The following is a 15769-nucleotide window of genomic DNA, read 5'->3' as shown; positions in this document are numbered from 1 at the left end:
AAATCCCATGTACAGAGGAGCCTGGAGCGGACTACAGTCCAAGGAGTCGCGAAAAGTTGGAGGCGACTGAGCACGCACGTAAGCTGAAAGGACTAAGGAGGAACGCTGGACGGTGGTTCTTATCCCTCAAAGGAGGGAGAGGCTTTGTTGGCGAAAAGACATCATTTCAGACTCCATGAAACTCAGCCAGCTCTTATGTGTGCGCTCATTCGCTTCAGTGTCCGACTCTTTGCGACCCCGTGGACTGTAACCCGCCAGGCTCCTCTGTCCATGGGATTCTCCAGGCAAGAATACTGGACTGGGTAGCCATGCCCTTCTCCAGGGGATCTTCTGATCCAGGGATTGAACCCTTGTTTCTTGCATTGGCAGGTGGATTCTTTACTACTAGCGCCACCACTTGGGAAGCACCAATATACAATATGATTTATCCTAGATAATCCAATCACTTAGTCCCTAGTTGGCTCCAGAGGCCAAATATGAGATTTTTAACTCAGAGGCTTAGTCCTGCCTTTTCACTTCAGAGGCAGAATCCCAACTTGTGCATGTTGCTACTAGGGTGCATCAAAGTTATGGACACGGGTTTCTCTGACACAGAAGGACAGAAGGACAGGACAGGGAAGCCTGGCATGCTGCAGCCCATGGAGTTGCAAAGAGTTGGACACGACTGAGCGACTGAACCAACCACCACCGGATGCATGAGTGGCGGATGGTGGGGTGCTACTGGGTAGGTTGGAGAGCCTGTGGATCCCCATGAACTGCTCTGCCTCCCTCAGAAGCCTCCAGGGACAGATCTGCCAGGAACTCTGGGCAGGGCCTAGCCTTTGGTGATTTTAGAGGGAGAAGCTTTCCACAATGGGCAGACACATGCTAGGTGTCTCCTGCGGTCCCTGTACCATCCCAGCCTCCCTGACTGACATTTTGGGTCTGGCACTCTCTGCTGTGCTCCTCCATTACCACTGCACCTGTACTCCTCCTCATCTGAGACACAACCTTAGATCACAGGTGTCCCCGCAGACTTGACACATGGCCCTCTTAAGGTATAGAGCAAAGAGTGCATGCCCCAGGCGCCTGCCCTGTACATTCCCACCGCAGTTCTTATGAGACACTGCCCCAACCAGAAGTGAGTAGTGGCCCTGAAGTCCAAGTGTCTGAAAAAGCAGCCAAACATGGCGAGATCCACAGAAGGTAAAAGCAGTTGCAAATAGTCAACAGTTAGAGAAAGGGAGAGATAAAAAAGAGTTTTGGAGAGTTTGGTGTAAGAAGCCCTTGCAAAGTAACCAGTGAGTCAGACAGGGCAACTCAGAATAGCATGACCACTCAGATACCCTGATGCTAAAAAGGTGAGGCCAGTGAGGATTTCCAGGGATGCCCCAGTGTGTTCAGGGACATGCCTCCCCTCTGGTCAGTAAGTTATGTCTTTGAGGCCTCCAAACCTCCAGTCAGGTCACGGTGCCCCGAGCTGTTGCCTGACTGGCCTTGTAAAGTCTCCTCCTAAAAAAAAAAAAAAAAGTCTCCTCCTGCACATGTGTAGTTTTCTACCAAAAGCTTGGGGGAACTTGGGTAGAATTTTTCAGCTCCACAAGGACCTCCCTGGCCGTCCAGTGGCTTCACACTTCCAGGACAGTTAGGCCCTGCTCTATAGCACAAGGAACTCTGCTCAATGTCATGTGGCAGCCTGGATGGCAGGGGAGTTTGGGGGAGCATGGATACATGTATACCACATGGCTGAGTCCCTTCACTGTTCACATGAAACTATCACAACATTGTTAATCAGCCATACTGTACTACAAAACAGAAAGTTCAAAAAAATAAAAGACTCTATGCATCCATGCAGGGGGTGCGGGTTCCATCCCTGGTCAGGAAACTAAGATCCCACAGGCCACACGGCACAGCCAAACACAAACACACATACACACAAAGAAATTTTCAGCTCCTTCTCTGACCACATTCCAAATTAGTGGTGATTGGGAAACACTATAAAGTAAGACTAGATTTATTGTATTATTGAATATCTGGATTTAAATAATGGAGGTCATGTTTATAATGCAGACTGATCTTAAATATGTGTGGGATATGGTCATGACATTGTAGAAACTTTGAGGAAAAATGAGGAAATATCTTACCTGTATTAAAAACAATGATTCCATATGGCAAATGTTACTCATTTAAGAAAGTAAAATTCCTCATGTCTTTGCTGTTTGGGTGTCTTGTTTGTAAATGAATCAGGAAACTGTCATAATGCATATTTAAAAAATAGCAAATAAGAAGTGAAACAGCACAGAAACAGATATACAAGTGGCAAAGACCTGCAAAGTGCTCAAAACCACATATCATTAAAAAATGCAATTAAAATCACACTGAGATAGCACTCTGTATGTGTGCATGCTCAGTCACTCAGTCATTTCCAACTCTTTGTGACCACTGGACTGCAGCCCACCAATCTCCATTGTCCATGGGATTCTGTAGGCAAGAATACTGGCATGAGTTGCCATTTCCTCCTCCAGGGGATCCTCCCAACCCAGGGATCAAACTCGTGTCTCCCAAATTGCAGGTGGATTCTTTACCACTGGGCCACTGGGGAAGCCTCGAGATAGCACTATTCAGTTTTAAAAAGGGCTGCTATAAATCATATCAAGCATTAGCAGGGATATAGAAGAAGCGGAACTCTCTAACACACTGCTAGTTAATATGCCCAAAAAAAGTACAATCATTTTAGATCTATCCTATGACTCAGACATCCCAGTTTAAGTTACTGACACAAGAGCAAAGAAACACACATCCATGTAAACTAACACAACTGTTTGTAACAGGTTTACTTCCAATAGTCACAACCTAGAAATAACCTAAAGAACCATAAAGAGATGGATAAGTAAGTCAACAGTGGCATATCCAAAGATAAGAATATTACTCAGAAAAAAAAGAGATACTCATATCTCAAAGTAATTACAAAACAAAGAAAACCAGGAAAAAAAAGAACAGCTTATTCCCATCATATAAATATAAGAAAATGCAAAGGTTATCTATTATAAGGGAAAGTAAATAAATGGTTACCTGGAGAGGTGGGAAAGCAAGAAGAGATTATAAAAAGACATGAGGTAAACACACCATGACAGATCTGGTCATTATCAAGAGTAGGATGATGTTTTCAGAGGTCTGTACATAGGTCAAAATTTGTAAAACTGTATATTTTAGTTATAAGCTGCTGATTACATATAAATTGTATCTTTATAAAGCTTTAAAAATTGGCTCAAGAAAAAAAAACAAACAAAATCCATGTCCCACACTTACGGAAAATAGGCTGAGAAACCCTGTGCTGACTCCAGCATCTCTCTCCTTATGCCCTCTGGAAGGTCAGTCTTGTCTCAGTAGCAGCAAATACAGGGAGCAATCAACATTTCTATCCATCAGGAAGAGTGCTGCACAGGCCAAGAGCCACATCCTCAGAATACGAAACCTCTTCCCTTTTTTCCTCCCTGTGTAGTAAGGGCCTGGAGGTGAACATCACTGAGGCTACAGTGATCCTCAAAGCCTGACTAATTTCCCTGACAACATCCTCAGCTACACAAGATAGGCGTGCCCACAAGTCCTGAGATTTGCATGATCTGTGATCCTGCAGAGTCACAGAAACATTGCTGGCTACACTTTGTTTTATTTTGGCCACACTTTGAGGTTTATGGGATTTTAGCTCCCCAACCAGGGACTGAACCAGGGCCCTTGGCAGTGAAAGCGTGTAAGTCCTAACCATTGGACCACCAGGGAATTCCCTCTAGCTACATTTTTAGAAGAGGTACATTTCATCTAATTGGCTGCAGTTTCCTACACTATATACTAGAGTTTCCATACTTATTATGGTTCCCCTTATAACCGTTCTGTATCTATCACAGTTCTCTTACAACCAGTGACAACCAGTGGATTGTGGCCATCAAGGAATGTGGATCTTTGCAGACCTGGGGAAGACATTCCATCAACAGTGGTGGAAATACCTGTGATCTTTACTCCAAGTAAGAGAAAAAAATGATGTGGTTCTCAGAACCACTCCCCTTCCTTAGAAGTCATCTGAGACTCATAAGAAATATAGCATACAAGCTTCAAATGAAGAGAAAGTCCTGCAGTCTTTCCTAGGAGGCTCTGGGCAGTAACACAAATTTGGTCAAAATCACCAAGTTATTTTCTGCCATGATGCTGCCCCTCCTCAGGTACAGCATGTAAGACCTATAAAAATTTCTCCCCTCCTTCCTGCCTGTAGATTAGAAATCTGTACTAGTTTCTAAACTACCCTACACAGGAACAGAACTGTCAAGATTAATGAAGACTTCAAGGGTAAGGCCTTTGTTACTGTTCAAAGCAATGTGTAGCTGAGCTCTGGAATCCATGACTTGCAAGCTGGACACACTCATCACAAGTATCACATGACACCAACATGTCCCTTAAAACTGTCATCTTTGTTGGAGTGCCACCAGCAAACTCAAATGATGTTCTATGGATCAATATTGGGTTAGGTCTATGCCCAACATCATCAAAGAGGAGAGGAAGACCCCCTAGGGCTCAGGTAACTCCTGATTTGGCCAATACATGGGAGGACAGAGTTAAATTTCCCTGAGCACACTATGTGGACCTGCTAGGTGGTAGGTGTGAAATGGCCTTGACCACAGAGATGGCAGTGACATAAATCTGGGAAGAACCCTGGATAGGTTGGAGAGTGCAACATAGTCACACGTGCTTCACACATAACCAGGGATTCTCCCACTATGCATGCGCAGATGGATGAAAGTCAATTCAGACAGCTGGCTCCTCAGAAAGTTTCCTCCAGTGCCCTTAAACTGAATGCTGAAACCACATTTCCTGCATATCTATGCCTTTGTGTGAACTCTGATGTTGAAAGGGGTTAGATTTTTCCTATAAAAGATTTCCCACATTCAGTGCACTCTTAAGGCCTTTCTCCAACATGACCTTTCTGATGACAACGCAGTTTGGATGTGGTAATAAAAGATTTCCCGCATTCACTGCACACGTAAGGCCTTTCTCCAGTGTGAACTCTCTGATGATAATGGAGAGTGGAACTACAAGTAAAAGATTTACCACATTCACTGCACTCATAAGGCCTTTCTCCTGTGTGAATTCTCTGGTGTATTATGAGGTTATTTCTTTGGATAAAGGATTTCCCACATTCACTACACTCATAAGGTCTTTCTCCAGAATGAACTCTTTGATGATAATGGAGGTCAGACCTAGAAATAAAAGACTTCCCACATTCACTGCACTCATAAGGTCTTTCTCCAGTGTGAGCTCTCTGATGATAACGAAGGCTGGAGCTGAAGGTAAAAGATTTCCCACATTCATTGCACACGTAAGGTCTTTCTCCTGTGTGAATTCTCTGGTGTAAGATGAGGTTATTTCTTCGATTAAAGGACTTCCCACATTCACTGCACTCAAAAGGCCTTTCTCCGGTGTGAACTCTCCAGTGTTGAATGAGTGTCCACCTATTGTTAAAAGACTTCCCACATTCAGTGCACTTAAAAGGCTTTTCACCAGTGTGAGCTTTCTGGTGTTGATTCAATTGGGATCCATATTTAAACAATTTCCCACACTCAGTACACTCATAAGGCCTTTCTCCTGTGTGAACTCTCTGATGTTGAATGAGAACCCACCTATTGTTAAAAGATTTCCCACATTCACTACATTCATAAGGCCTTTCTCCGGTGTGAACTCTTTGATGATAATGGAGGTTAGAGCTAGTGGTAAAAGTTTTCCCACACTGACTGCACGCATAAGGCCGTTCTCCTGTGTGAGATCTCTGATGATACCTGAGGGCAGGCCTAGAGACAAAAGATTTCTCACAGTCACTACACTCATAAGGCCTTTCTCCTGTGTGAGATCTCTGATGGTAAGTGAGGGCTGAGCTAGAGGTAAAAGATTTTGAACATTCACCACACACGTAACTATTTTCTCCACTGTGCCATGTGTGGGGAGAAATGAGGACAGATTTGTGGCTTAAGAATTTCCCACATTTGCTGCACTTGTACTGCATTGCCCCAGTATGAATGCTTTGATGTTGACACAGGGTTGAGCTTTGCCTAAAGGATTTTCCAGATTCACCACACACATGAATCCATTCTCCAGCATGGACTCTCTGGTGCACAACAAATGAGGATTTGTACCTGAATGCTTTCCCACATTCACTGCACACAAAACAAGGTCTTCCAGTGCGGACACCCTGGTCCTGAACAAGTATACGTGGGGGACTAAGGGCTTTCTTGCATTCTTCCCATGTGTGATGACTTTTCTTGCCATGTAAGGTTGACTCGCACTGGGTGACTGTGTTTGGCTTCTTCACAGCCTGTTGCTGCAGATGAACCATGATGGTCAGGAAGTCCTTTTCAAAATCCCTGCAGGTAAATGGCTTCTGTGACACAAGGAATCTGCAGCTCTTCACAAACAAGGCCTTGTCCACACTGCTTCTGAGGGTTTTCTCTCCCATGTGCTGCTTCAGGTGCTGCTGAAAGTTTGTACTAAAATAAAATTGTTTCACACATGCTCCACACCTCAACAGTTTCTGGACGTGTTGTGTTTCATGGTGCTCAGCCAAGTGGAAAACATTTCTCAAGACTGGACCACAGATCTCACATGGGTGTGTCTTTTGGGTAGACAAAGCTGACTTCGTGGTCCTAGCCTGTGACATTCCTAGAGAAGTGATCTGTTCAGAAGGTGCCTCTGCATTCTCTGTTCCACAGCAGCAACCTGAACAGAAAGAAATGCAGGTCAAGTACATATTGACTACAGGGAAGGGTCAAGCTCATCACAAATTTGCATCTGCATCAACAAAACAGCCAGAAAACAATAAACAGTGGCCACAATTTCCCTGGAGATCCAGTGGTTAAAACTTCATCTTCTAATACAGGGAGAGTGGGTTCAATCCCTGGCTGGGGAGCTAATATCCCACATGCCTCTGTCAAAAAACCAAAACAGAAAACAGAAACAATACTGTAACAAATTCAATAGACTTTAAAAATGGTCCACATCAAAATCTTAAAACAAAAACAGTAACCAAATTAATAAAAGAACAAGACTGAATCTTATATTGTCAAAAAGAGACTCACATCAGTACTAAGGACACACAGAGCTCAAAATGAAGGCAACATAAAGATACTCCATGCAAATGGAAAACTGAAAGTCAGCATAAGTACTGTATAGCTAAAAAAAAAAAGAAAAAAAAAGTACTGTATAGCTTCAGACAAAACAAACATTAAGTGAAAAACTGCCACAAAAGACAAAGAAGTTCATGATATAATGATAAAAAAGTTAATCAAGGGACTATAACAATGGCTAGCGTATATGCATTGAACATTGTAGCATGAAAATGTCTGCATCAAATATTAACCAATCTGAAAGCAGAAACAACAACCCAATAACAAAGGATTTCATAGAACTTTCCTAGTGGTCTGGTGGTTAAGAATTCACCTTGTCATGCAGGGGACAGGGGTTCGATCCCTAGTAAGGTAATTAAGATCTCACATGCTGCAGAACAACTGAGCTGGCATGCTAAAACTTCTGAGCCCGTGAGTTCCAGAGCAGCTCACCACAACAGAGGGCCTGCGTGCTGTAAATACTGAAGCCCATGCGCCACAACTAGGGAGTCCATGTGCCTCAACAAAAGATTCCAAATGATGAAACAAAGAAGATCCTGTGTATTACAACTAAGATCTGACACAGCCAAATAAATAAATACAATTAGGGAAAAAAAAAAAGAGCTAGAGACTTCAATATTCTCCCTTCAACTAGAGGTTGATCATCCAGACAGAAATTCAGTAAGAAAACTTTGGACTTGAACATATATTTTAGATCAAATGGACATATACAAAACATAACGTCCAACTGCAGCAGAATACACATTCTCCTCAACTACATACAGAACACTGCCCAGAGCAGATCATATGTTATAGGTTATAAAACCAGGTGTAACAAATTTAAGGAGATTGAAATAATATAAACTATCTTTGCTGACCACAATGGATTGAAGCAAGAAATCAGTAACAAGGAGGAAACTGGGAAAATTCACAAACATGTGGAAATTAAACAACAGAATCATGGAAAAATAATGGATCTCAAAAGAAATAAAAAAATACCTTAGTAGTTCAAAGAGGGAAACTTAGAGCAATAACTGCTTACTGTATGCATATATAGGAAAATAAAAATTTTGGCTTCACAGGTGACTTCTACCAAAAATTCAAAAAAGATTAAATACCTACCCTTTTCAAACTCTTCCAAAATATTGGAGCAAGGAATGCTTCCTAGTTCATTTTACAATGGCAACATCACCAGACACCAAAACAAAATGAAGACAACACAGAGAAAATTATAGGACAGCATCTCTGATAAACACAGATGCAAAAATTCTCAACAAAATACTAGTAAACCAAATACAACACCACATTAAAAGAATCATACATCACGATTAGTCCAGAGATGCAAGAATAGTTCAACATCTACAAATCAATCAATGTGATATACCACATAAACAAAATGAAGGATTAAGACCATATGATCACTTCAATAGATACAGAAAATGCCTTTGACAAGATTAAACATCCATTTATGATAAAAACTCTGAATTAAGTCGGTAAAGAAGGAACACACCTCAACATAATAAAAGTCATAGATGGCAAATCCTTCAGATGACATCAAGCTCAATAGTGAAATGTCAAAACCTATCTCTCTAAAATCAGGAACAAGAAAAGGATGTCCACTATCTCCACCCTTATTTGATGTAACATCGAAAGTCCTAGCAAAGAACAGTCAGGCAAGGGGGAAAAAAGGCATCCAAAATGGAAAGGCAGAAGTAAAACTTTCACTATTTGCAGATATCATGGTTTCACACATAGAAAACTTGAAGGACTCCACCAACAATCTATTAGAAATAACCAACAAAGTTGCAGGGTACAAAATCAACATACAAAAAACAGTTCAATTTCTAAACCTGAATAGTGAGCTAGCAAAAAAATTAAAACAATCCCATTTACAATTTCAACAAAAAAAAATACCTAGGAATATTTAACCAAGAAGGATGAAGACCTATACATGAAAAACTCTAAGACATTGTTGAAAGACTGAAAAAGATACAAACGGAAAGATATTACATGCTCACTGACTGGATGAATTAACATTATTAAAATGTCCATACTGCCTAAAGCAACCTACAGATTGAATGCAATCTCAATAGAAATCCCAAGGACATTTTTCACAGAAACAGAACAAAAAATCTGACAATTTATATATAAAACCACAAAACTTAGCAAATAGCCAAAGGATTATTATAAAATAAACAAAAAAACTCAAAAAAAAAAAAAAAAAGCTAGGGGAATTCCCTAGAGATCTGATGGTTAGGACTCAGTGCTTTCACTGCGATGACCCAGGTTCAATCCCTGATCAAGCAACTAAGTTGACCTGCTTGAAGACGCAGTACAGCCAAAAATGAATGAATTTTTAAGAAAATAAAAAAGGCCCCCCCGGCCCCCCAGGGTGGTCCAGTAGTAAAGAATCCAACTGCCAATGCAAGGGATACAAGTTTGATCCCTGGTGCAGAAAGATTCCATATGCTGCAGGGCAACTGAGCCCATGCGCCACAACTAGTGAAGCCCACTTGCCCTACAGCCTGTGCTCCACAACAGAAGAAGCCACTGCAATAAGAAGCCCATGCATCTTTGAATCAGTTCTAATGAGGTGGATGAAACTGGAGCCTATTATACAGAGTGAAGTCAGTCAGAAAGAAAAACACCAAATACAGTAATATTAACGCATATATATGGAATTTAGAGAGATGGTAACGATGACCCTATATGTGAGACAGCAGAAGAGACGCAGAGGTAAAGAACAGACTCTTGGACTCTGTGGGAGAAGGTGAGGGTGGGATGATTTGAGAGAACAGCACTGAAACATGTATATTACCATATGTGAAATAGATCACCAGTCCAGGTTTGATACATGAGACAGGGTGCTCAGGGCTGGTGCACTGGGATAACCAGGAGGGATGGGATGGGGAGGGAGAAAGGAGAGGGGTTCAGGATGGGGAACACATGTACACCCATAGCTGCTTCGTATCAATGTATGGCAAAACCCACTACAATATTGTAAAGTAATTAGCCTCCAATTAAAATAAATAAATAAAATTAAAAAAAAAAAAGAAGCCCATGCATCACAACTAGAGTAGCCCCCACTGACCTCAACTAGAGAAACCTCACACACAGCAACAAAAACTCAGTGCAGCCAAAAATAATTTTTTTTTTTAAATGAGGGGTAACATGCTAGCAAGGATACACAGAAAAGGGAACCATTGCACATGGTTGCAAAGAATGTAAATTAACATAGTAATGGAAAATACCACAAATATTCATCAAAATATTGAAAGTAGAACTACCATATGATCAAACACACCCACTTCTGGGTATATATCCCAAGGAACAAAACCAGTATCTTCATGAAACAGGTTCACGTGCATATTCATTGCAGCATTATTCAAAAGAGCCAAGATACAGAAACATTCTAAAGTGTTCATTACTGGATGAAGTGATAAAGAAAATACGGTATACACACAAACATGTACCAACTTTCCCACGATTATGTGTGCAGGAATATTTGGACAAGAAAAAGGAAAAGCTGCCACTTGTAAAAATCAGGAGCCTAGAGGACATTATGCTAAATGAAATAAGCCACAGAGCGATGAACAAATAGTGTATTAAATATAGAATCTTTAAAAAAGTCAAACTTAGAGAGGCATAAAGTAGAATGCCAAATATTGAGAGCTAGAAAAACAGGGAGATGGTCAAAAACACTTCCAGTTATGAGTAAGTTCTAAGAACCAAAAGTGCAGAATAGTGACTATAGTCATTAATATTGTATTGTATACCGGAAATTTGCTAACAAATCCTAAGTATTCTCACACACATAAAAGAAAAAAGTTATGTCTGGTGATAGGCGTGTTAATAAATTTCATGGTGATAATTGTTTCATAATATATATATATCAAATCATCACATTATATATATTAAGTACATACAATTTTATCAGTTATACCTCAATAAAGTTGGGACGACAGGATGAAATGGAAATAAGAGGTCTAAACATCATAAAAAGAACTATATAGGAGAGAGATCAATAGTAGCCAATGCTCATGTAAATAGTCCCCATGACAATGGCTGCAATTCCATAAACAAGCAGAAACAGAATTGTCAGCTAAAGGAGGGGCCACAGAAACTGCATGGATCTGGACACACTGACCCATTAAGGGAAAGGGCAAGCAAGCTGCACCCAAAGGCCTTATTGCAAGACTATGAACCACATATCCTTCCCTGTGACAGTTCAGTATAGCAGGTATTAGGGCTGTAGAGGAGAAAAAAGGGCAGTGCAAACACCCCAGCCCTAATTACCACAACTACCCAGAACACTGGGGAAGGAAGCAGTGCCTACATGTGAGGACAGAGCACCTTCTGGGGCGTGAGGCAGAATACAGAGGCCAGCCCAGGTCAGTAGGGAGGCTGAAGGTCTTACCCAGTGAGGATATAAGTGCATAGTTCTCCAGCATCACATCCAGATACAGGCGTCTCTGAGCCTCATCAAGGAGCCTCCATTCCTCCCAGGAGAAGTACACAGCAACATCTGGAAAGGTCACACTACCCTGTGGTGAAGGGGACAAATGAAACCTTGAACATTCTCTCTCTAAGAATCCACAACACATCTCTCCAAACACCTATGCCATTCCCATCCTCCACTGGTGCCACTGATGCCTTCTCTCTCTTCACCAGCCGCTTTACTCACTGTGTTCAGCCCTCAGCAGTAACTGGGCAGGGTGCGGGGAGCGGTACTACAAGGCTTCTCCAGAATTTTGTGCACACAGATGCCATCTAAACTCTGGGCTTGGCGTGCAATGTCCTGTCCCTCCAGTCAAGCAATTCCCCTAGAGTCTCCCAAAATGTGGGATTCCAGACACAGCCAAAGATAAGCTCATGCTCCACCTGTAAATACTCAACATCAGGAACCTCAGGCCATCAGTTCACACTTCCTCTCAATGGGCACATCATTCTGTAGGTGGCACTTCTCTCACAATTTCAGACTCTACAGTTGCACTTCCATAGCACTGCCATCTCCCTGCACCACACCACAGAATTCTTCCTGAACATACATGCACACCTGGTGCTTGGCATCCAGAGATTGCTTTAGAAATTAAAAGAAGATTCACTACAACCCCAGTCCTCTGATGGATCTGACACCAGACTAAGCAACATGCTGCTTAGAAGATCTTGCCACCTGCTGCCAGTCCTTCCTTCAACATTCACCACCCTAAAACCACACATGATTTTCACATTCCCATAACTCTCTTCAACTTCTTTACTGCCAGCTTTGCCCCTTCAACAGCCACAACGCTCCTCTCTCCACTCAACCTTTGTAAAAAAAAATCCAGCCCTAAAAATCTCCCCTCCAGTCATAGTGACTCACAAATGACATTGGCCCCAGACCTTATCCACTAGCAAGACTAAAACATCCCAGATCCTGTCAAAGTTCATTGCAACATTCTGGAGAAGTCATATAGTACTAAATGAGAAGCAGCCCCAGCCTTACTGCCTTCTTGTCTCAATTACTCCTGGGTTTCCTCAGCCATATCTCAGACTCCATTCACCTCACTGAAGCCTTGGCTACCTGCCAAGTTGATCTCTTTTACATGGGTCCCACTGCTACTTCTCTACTTCACTTGGGTTTGCAATGCCGTACAAACCCTGAGCAAAAGAACTACTCCTTAGCACACACCCTAGTCTTTCTGACCTACTAATAATCATGGCCACTATAACCTGCATTCCCCCCCTAAATGTGATCCACAGCTCCACCTGTGTCCACACAATGGTCATCACTTTTGAAAATTTCCATTCCTGAACAGGTTCCCCAGTTTTCCAGACCTGCCTAGTCAAATGCCCATGTTGCCTACACTCAGTCTTCTCTGAAACATTTCAGACTCTTCAGAGAGCCAAAACAAACTCATAATATTTCCAAGGAAAATTAACCTGATGCTAAGGTCCCCATCCAGTTGATGGGTCTTCCATCCTTTTGTCTACTAGGGCCAAAATCCCAAGGGTCATCACTTACAATTGCTTTTCTCTTGTCATCAACAACACCCACAATTTTATATGTCCCTTTGTAACAGAACAGGATGAGAACAGCCCTTAGCAGGCAGCCATGGCTGTGCCTCATTACTCCACACCCTGTAACTAGGCAACAAGTCTTGCTCAGCCATTGGTCAGTGCTGCAGAGGACCCTCCCCACAAGCAACCAACTGTCAATGAGTGACCATTAGGGAAGTGATTCAGTCAAGGGTCAGTGGTGTGGTGATCATCAGGTGGAGAGTGAGCTAAGAGGGAGATTCAGGCCTTCTCCTGAAGACCCTCCAGCACAACCATGCTTAGGCCAGCGGGTCACCTGAAGAGTCCAGGAAACAGGCTGGGGATTATGTCCTGCAGGGCTTCAGGGCCCTCATAAGGCCCTCTACTAGCCATGGCCCAGGCCTTGAGGCAGTAGTGAACCTCTCTCCCATCCCTGTCTCTGCGATGTAACAGCAGTGGCTGTTTGCATGGTTTGCAGTCTGTGAGAATTGGTTTCCCAGTTTTGGGCAGCCTGAGGAGTCTGAGTTGGATTATAAAGAAAGCTGAGTGCTGAAGAATTGATGCTTTTGAACTGCGGTGTTGGGAGAAGACTCGAGAGTCCCTTAGATAGCAAGAAGATCAAACCAGTCAATCCTAAAGGAAATCAGTCCTGAATATTCGTTGGAAGGACTGATGCTGAAGCTGAAACTCCAATACTTTGGCCACCTGATGCGAAAGACTGACTCATTGTTAAAGACCCTGATGCTGGAAAGACTGAAGGCAGGAGGAAAAGGGGAAAACAGAGGAGGAGATGCCTGGATGGCATCACCGATTCAATGGACATGAATTTGAGTAAGCTCTGGGAGTTGGTGATGAACAGAGCAGCCCGGCGTGCTGCAATCCATGGGGTTGCAAAGAATCAGACACGACTGAGCAACTGAACTGAACTGAGGAGACTGAGGGCCAGTTGGGTTGGGTGCCTGGCTCCCTCAGGGATGACAGCTGGGCAAGTCTGGGGACCTGGCCTTGAAGGAGCTGCCAATTGCAATCTGCCTCCTCTTAGCTAGGACTGGGACATTGTGGGGTGAAAGTTGTGCCTTGGGACTTTGCGCTTTCTTGTCAGGACAAAGAATAACATTCATCTGGTAGAGACTTACAGGAACTTCCTTACCTGACCATGAGCTGATGCCAAGATCAAAGGATCTGACATGAGAAATCTACAACTAACTACGCCCATACCTCACCTTTTGCTTTTAAAGGGCCTTGCTGAAAGCTTTCAGTAATTTTGGGGCTCATAGGGCATGAGCCACCCATCTCCTTGTACAAATCTGCAATAAACCTCTGTTCCAAACTCTGTTTTAGTATTGATGGGCCTGACTGTGTGTGGGGCACAAGGACTTGCGATTTCGATAACACCTTCTCAAAAAATTGATCCAGAATTCAATCACTTTTCACACATCCAAGGTAGTCGCTCTGGTCCATCAATACACACCTAGGCGATTACAATTAATACCTCTGTGCTTCCTGTCTCCTTCCTCCCTCTCCTAGTTTGTTTTCTTCTCTGCAGTCAGAGGGAGCCTATTTTGGTCTGCATGCGATCACTTCCCGCTTGGGATTCAAACCCTCTATTACCTATGAAATAAACGGTCCTTTCTTTTTTCTGGCCGCACGGTGGGACTTGTGAGATCTTAGTTCCCCAACCAGGGATTGAACCGGGGCCCTCGGCCATGAGAGGCGGAATCCTAACCACTGGACTGCCAGGAAGTTTCCATAAATGGCCAACCTTTCTCGCAGCAACACTGCAACCTTGACTGGCCTAGCTGCAACTTGCTCCTAGCAGAAATTGCTAGGAGGGTGGAGAATTGCTATACCTAAGTCCCTGATCAGTACCACCTCCAAATCTCTGCGCCTGCAGGTCCCTCCGCCCGTCACCCTCTCCCACGCGCATTCACAGACACAGAGCCCCACCCAAGTCGGCCTCACCGGCCTGGATCCCGGGGACTGGGCTGCGGGCACGTGAACAGGCGCCCCCGACGCCCCCCGACGCTCGGGGCTTTAGTGTCTGGTGGGGTGAGGGCGGTGAGGGCCCACGGGGACCAGCGTTTACCTGAGGCGGGTCCCTTAGTGCCGCCGCCATCGGACTCTGTGGGCGGAGCGGGACCGGGAGCGGCTGCAGTACCCCGCCCGGCGGGGCCTCTCCCAGTCTTGGCGCGGCACACCCTGGGCGGCGTCACCGGGCCTCACACCCGCCTCTCTGCAGCTGGTACCTTCTCAGTCTCATCCCCGCTTCCCAGCACGAGTAACCGAAGCGCTTGAATTATGAAAAAACTCGAGCACATTCAAAATAACGCTCATAGCGTCGCCACCGGAAGTCCCGCCCAGACATTATTGCTTCACAAGAAAATGCGGCTTCTTTTCGTCTTAATTGGCTGATCGTCGCAGCCACCCATCGCACAGCCGCCTGGGTAATGTATTTCCCACAGATCCACGAGCCAAGGTCGTTTGAGTTATCCCTGACGTGCAGGAGAAAAGGCGAAGCTACACTGTGAGGTTTGCTAAAATAACAACCTAAGTCCAGAGACTGAGGTGGGGCGTTGCTTCTTAAAGAGAATGCATTCAGATGTTTGAGGATTACTATCTGTAACTGA

General features: G+C 43.7%; 1 pseudogene; it reads right to left on the bottom strand.

The window, feature by feature from the left end:
• Positions 1-2796: 2796 nt before the first annotated feature.
• Positions 2797-15545, bottom strand: LOC122692694 (annotated as a pseudogene).
• Between the last annotated feature and the right edge of the window lie 224 nt (positions 15546-15769).

The sequence above is a fragment of the Cervus elaphus genome, chromosome 4, assembly GCF_910594005.1.
Source record: "Cervus elaphus chromosome 4, mCerEla1.1, whole genome shotgun sequence".
Classification (NCBI taxonomy): domain Eukaryota; kingdom Metazoa; phylum Chordata; class Mammalia; order Artiodactyla; family Cervidae; genus Cervus; species Cervus elaphus.
Note: the sequence above shows the minus strand (reverse complement) of the source record. Positions and strands in the feature narration are given on the sequence as shown.